The sequence below is a fragment of the Belonocnema kinseyi genome, chromosome 1, assembly GCF_010883055.1.
Source record: "Belonocnema kinseyi isolate 2016_QV_RU_SX_M_011 chromosome 1, B_treatae_v1, whole genome shotgun sequence".
In the NCBI taxonomy this organism is placed as follows: Eukaryota; Metazoa; Arthropoda; class Insecta; order Hymenoptera; family Cynipidae; genus Belonocnema; species Belonocnema kinseyi.
Genome location: NC_046657.1, coordinates 25,109,065 through 25,115,220, shown reverse-complemented (window position 1 = coordinate 25,115,220; position 6,156 = coordinate 25,109,065). Strand labels below are relative to the sequence as shown.

General features: G+C 31.7%; 1 protein-coding gene across 1 annotated transcript in view; it reads right to left on the bottom strand.

The window, feature by feature from the left end:
* Positions 1-6,156, bottom strand: part of LOC117177157 (tigger transposable element-derived protein 4-like) — an 8,887-nt gene that overhangs the window by 1,278 nt on the left and 1,453 nt on the right. The window lies entirely within an intron of this gene.

The following is a 6,156-nucleotide window of genomic DNA, read 5'->3' as shown; positions in this document are numbered from 1 at the left end:
GATCAAAATAATTAATAGTTTAGGAGTAGTGATGATTTTAGTTAATGTCAGCGCTGGAGTTTTCGAGTGTACTATAGACTCTGGGTCTTACCGCCGCCGCCGTCACACCATGATCACTCAAAAGTGACCTTGAACATTCGCATTGTAAACAAACCTACGCAAAAGTTCATTGAACTTTTTCTAAATCCATTTTCAAGTCCATTTAAAAATAAAAATAGATCAGTTAGTCCTTATCTACTGGATAGTTCACGTCTGAGTGTCAAGATTACATTGAAATTAATTTGAATATTTTTTGCTTAATAAAAGTGATTTAATAAAAAAGTGGCAAGTTTTCATTTTACATTAAAATGGAAAATATACCGCAAGCTTTTCGAGGTAGAAAACGAAAAAGAGACGAAAATACATTTTTTTGAAAAATGTTCTTTATTTCTTCATTGAAAACCGAGGTCTCTTTTGCTGGCGAAGAAACACTTAGTTAACGACAAAAAGGAGAATATTTCATTAAATATATTTTCAAAAAAATTTTAATGTAAATTTAAAATTTGATAATTGAACTATTTTCTGTTCAATTCTAAGTCATTCTGAGTTCGAATATTAAATGGTGACAGTTATTATCGACAAAAAGTTAATCTTATATTCTCTTAAAATTAATTTTTCAAAATAAGAAATCATTTTGAAATTTCCTAGGAAATCTTTTTTATTCTTCTGAAGACTTTCGAAATTCTTAAAAAGTTTTTAAATTTTTTGTTGGAAATCCTAAAAAATATATATTTGGGTTTAAATTAGGTCGTTCACTATTTGCATCGAAATTTTAGTATGAAATGCTGGATTTTGTCGGTTTAAATTATTTGAAATCATGCAACAATTCAACAATTTTAATTAAATATTAAAACGTTGTAAATAGAACGATTAAGATTGTAACATTAAAAATTCAATTTTTTGTTTAGTTTTGAATATTTGATGTATAATAACTGACTTGAAATGAACAGTCTCGCCTGGAAGCTCAAAGAATATGTGTGCAAAATTTGGTACAAATGATCAAAAACTGCGGATTTTCAAAAGTGTCATACTTTTAAACCTACTTTATTTTATATGTTTCAAAAACAGTACTGAGGGAAAAATTGGATGCTGGTTGGTAAAAAAAATGAACTGTGGATGTTCATAATCATCATACGTCTTAGGCCACTTGATTTTCTATATTTCAAAAACTGTTTAGCCAACCCGCCCTCACACACATTCAGTCTTCCTCCCAATCTGTTTCTGTGCCCCCCCCCCTCCACACCCAACCTGCCCCATATCCTCATAAGAATATGTATGCCAAATCTGGTGACCATTGGTCAAAAACTGTGATTTTGCATAAGCATCTTCCGCTTCAAGCCACTTTACTTTATATCTAATCTACACGTGTATACATTTTTAAGTCGATCCATGACGACGTTGAAGTTTGCCACAGATATGGATTTCAAAATTCTGTAATTAATATAAAAAAACTAATGGTCATATTGAAAAAGTAAAAACACCTCTGGATTCGTATCGGAAATATCTCGATGTGCATTTTTTTTTTGTTTAAACAATTTTTTAAACAATTACGCCAATTGTTATTTTTCTGCAATTGTTATAAACAAAATATGCATCGGATTGAAAAAACAAGTGCACCAATGAATTCCTCTCGAAAAAATCTAGATGTGCATTTTTTTTGTTTTTTCGTAAACCCATTTTTTTGAACAATTAGAGCATTTGTTGTTCAGCGCTCTTTTGCTCCGTGCCTGTAGATATGGATGTCAAAGTTGTGTAATTAATTAAAGAAAAACTAAAAGTCACATTAAAAAAGTAAAAACACCTCTGGATTCGTTTCGGAAATATCTCGATGTGCATTTTTTTTTTGTTTAAACAATTTTTTAAACAATTACGCCAATTGTTATTTTTCTGCAATTGTTATAAACAAAGTATGCATCGGATTGAAAAAACAAGTGCACCAATGCATTCCTCTCGAAAAAATCTAGATGTGCATTTTTTTTGTTTTTTCGTAAACCCATTTTTTTGAACAATTAGAGCATTTGTTGTTCAGCGCTCTTTTGCTCCGTGCCTGTAGATATGGATGTCAAAGTTGTGTAATTCATTAAAGAAAAACTAAAAGTCACATTAAAAAAGTAAAAACACCTCTGGATTCGTTTCGGAAATATTTCGATGTGCATTTTATGTTTTTTTTGTTTAAACAATTTACACAACTTTGAAATCCATATCTACGGGCACGGAGCAACAGAGCGCTGAACAACAAATACTCTAATTATTTAAAAAATGGGTTTAAGAAAAAACAAAAAAATGCACATCTAGATTTTTTCAAGAGGAATGCATTGGTGCACTTTGTTTTTCGATCCGATGCATGTTTTGTTTATAACAATTGAAGAAAGATAACAAATGGAGTAATTGTTTAAAAACTTGTTTAAACAAAAAAACAAAAATGCACATTGAGATGTTTTCGAGACGAATCCAGATGTGTTTTCACTTTTTTGATGTGACTCTTAGTTTTTTTTATATTAATTACACAACTTTGAAATCCATATCTGTGGCAAACTTCAACGTCGTGATCTGTGCTACGGTGTATGCAGGGGTTTTTTGGAGTCGCTAATCACGAATTTGAACTCAGATTTTTAAAATTTAAAATGGCGCATCCAATATGGCAGCTGAAATTTTTAATATTTTTTTTTGAAAATTGGTTTACAGGGGTTTTTTGGTATCTCTGATCACGAATCTGAACTTAGATTTTGGACATTCAAAATGGCGGGCAAAAATTCAAAATATTTCTAAATTGTTTTTTGAAAGTTGGCACAGGCAGAGGGTCGCTGATCTTGAATCTTTATTCACAATGACAAATATTTAGAAAATTAAGGTTTGAAAAAATATACACCTACTCACCTTAAACATGGATTAGTACCAATTTTCTGAATTTTCAATATCTAAATTCAGATTCGTGATGAGTGACTCCAAAAATCCTTGTACACTAATTTTTAAAAAACCCAGAAAACTTTATTATTTTGACCGCCATATTGTATCCCTCATTTTGGATTTTCAAAGTCTGATTTCAGATTCGTGATCAGCGACCCCGGAAACCTCTGTATACCAATTTTCAGAAAAAAATCCAAAAATATTCTAAGTTTCGGGCGCCATCTTGGATCCATTATTTTAAATTTCGAAAATCTGAGTTCATATTCGTCATCACTGACACTAAAAATCCCTTTGTACCAATTTTCAGATAAAATCCAAAAATATTCCCGATTTCGGCAGCCACATTGGATCCGCCATTTTGAATTTACAAAATCTGAGTCCAGATTCGTATTCAACGTCCCAAAAATCCTTAAGTACCCATTTTCATAAGGATTTGATGGACAGTTTTTTTAATAATGAATTTCTTCAACAAAAAAGGGTTTTTCATCCTTGTTTATAAGTACTAACAAATTATTTCAAAAATTTAGACCCTTCGCACAAAAATTTCAATTTTCTATCATCCTTCGAGCATGAAATTAAAAAAAATCTGTGGGGAATCCAATATAAACTACTCTGAAATCGCGAAAAATGATATGAAAAAATGTGGGAATACGGTATTCCCACCATGCCGCAAAGGGTTAAGATCGAATTACTTGGCCCCGAAAATCCACCGACGGTGGATTTTCGGGGCAGCCATTTTGTTTTTACCACTTTCATCTTAAATTCGAATCCCTTGACCGCAAAAACCTTAGGATACTGAGCTTTAAAAAAGTCTGCTCATTATCAGAATTTTTCCAACTTTTTGGGTATTTGTGGCAACTGTGCTACGCCGATATTACTAAATACCTATACATGCATATAAAAGTGGACAATAAGTTTTTTCGATAGGATTTCAAGAAGTGTTAATGAGGGGGTTGATTTTGGTTTTTTGTTTATTTTTAAGGTGACGGATATTAGCACATTTGGAATACTATTTTGAAAGCCCTGTACAAATTTTATTTTGCAATTATTGACAGTTGATAGTATCATTGTGAGAGTTATGATGAGTTTGGAAACTTTTAACTATTTTATAAAAACAGCGCAAGCCCTCACTCCGTCCCTATTTTTATCGTTGATAGCTCGGTCATTATATCGGTGTAAAATTTTTTATTTATGTCGCGTATCAGTGCATTTGTACATCTTAAAGTTCGTTCAATTTAAATACCTTAATGATTACTATTATTTTTAATATCAAGGTCGATTTGTGGGCTCTTTTGGTTGTTTTTTTTTCAAAAAAAAAAATTTGTGGGCTTTTTATGGGCTTGCAAAAGCTGCAAAAATTAAATTTCTAAAAGTAGCCCCTATCTTCTGAAAACTAACCTACACCTCAAAAAAGAAAACTTTTCGATGGAGTTGCTGGCCGCCAATATCTCCACTACATGAAATTTGAAAAATAGCAAATATCAATAGCTCTAGAAATTTGGGCCTTTTTTGTGCTCTACTGAACTGCAAAAGTTAATTTATAAGAACCATATTTCTTAAAAACTACCCTTATAATTAAAAATGCACTTAACGTAAATGTGTGCAAATCAGAATTTCCAACATTTTTTGGGCTCTTTTTGTGCACAAGTACCGATTTTTGGGTTTTGTATTTTTCTCAAAAAAGTACTTTTTGGATAGAGCTGCTGGCCACCAGCTTGTCCACTTCATAAAAGTTCAGCTGCCCTAAACTGAAAAATTTATAAAGATTTGAATTCAAATTAATTACGACAACGATTTCTTAAAAGCTAGTTTCGATATCCTTTTACCGATTTAAGTCTAACACTTCGTCGGCTAAATCATTCGTGCTAATCAGAAAATAAAAGTATCAACTCTAATCAACTATCAAACACTTTATATTATATATATTTTCACAGTTATAGTTTAACACACCTAGACACTCCTATAATGACTCCAGACAACTTGTCAGGACTGTAGATGATTTGGCTATCTGCACAGTAATATTCCACGAATCCTAGTAAATAGCCCTGTCACATTTAGCGAACCAAATTTTAGCCACCTTCAATAAAACTTACCAAAAAATTCACATAAAAAAGAATTGAAACACACACACACAACTCTTAAGGTCTCCAGTTGATATATCTACAGTTGCAACAATATTCCGCAACCCCTAGCTGTTATGGAATACTACTCTGAGGTTAGATATATCTACTAGAGAGAAGAAAAGCTGCTTGTGGTGATTATGTTTAATTTAAAATATTTTTTAACGTTTCATTTGATTGACGGTGAGACTTAGTTCGTTAAATGTTAAAAGGGTAGTTCCTAGAGGTCGTTGAAGTTTACCATTGAGATAGATATGTGAACTTCATTCTTAAAAAGTTGCCTCAGGTGATTCTATTTAATTTTACATTTTTTCGTTGGATTCAGTTTAAGATAACTGAAACTGAATTCTTAGAATTTTATAGGAATACCTCCTTATTGTTTTGGAATAATAATGTACAAAAATATATCACAACTAGAGCGTTGAATAGCTCTTTAGGGTGATTATTTTTAATTAAAAAGTTTTTGGGTAGTTTCAGTTGAAGGAAGCTTTGACTTTTTTTGTTAAATTTGATCGCGGTAGTTCTTAAGATCGTAGTATATCACGTTGAAGATAGACGTATTAACTGAAGTCTTATAAAGTTTTCTGGGGTTACTTTTTTTAATAAAATTTTTTTAGCGATTTTAATTGCAGACAGATGAGAATGGATTCGTTAAAATTGATAATGGTAGTTCCTAGAGTTGAGAAATATTATTGTGAGGGTAGATACATCAATTAGAGACTTGGATAATTGTGTCTGAAAATTATTTTTAACCGAAAGTTTGTATGACTATTTCAGTAGGAAGCAGCTGAGACTATTCATTAAATTTGATAGTGGTAGTTCCTGTGGGTTGTGGGATATTTTTGTGAGGGAAGATATATGTTTACTAGAGACTTTGAAAGTTGCGCGTTTGAAAGTTGTTTAGGGTATTTATGTTTAATTGAAGGTTGTTTTGGAGATATTAGTTTAAGGCAGATGGGACGCAAAAGTTTTGGGCCACATTGTTTTTCTGATCTACGAGGGTGGATTGATAAGTTTCCGGCCTGACCAAGAAAAACAACGTTTTTAAGAATTTTTTTTTTTTATTTCTCAACATAATCTCCTCCAAGGC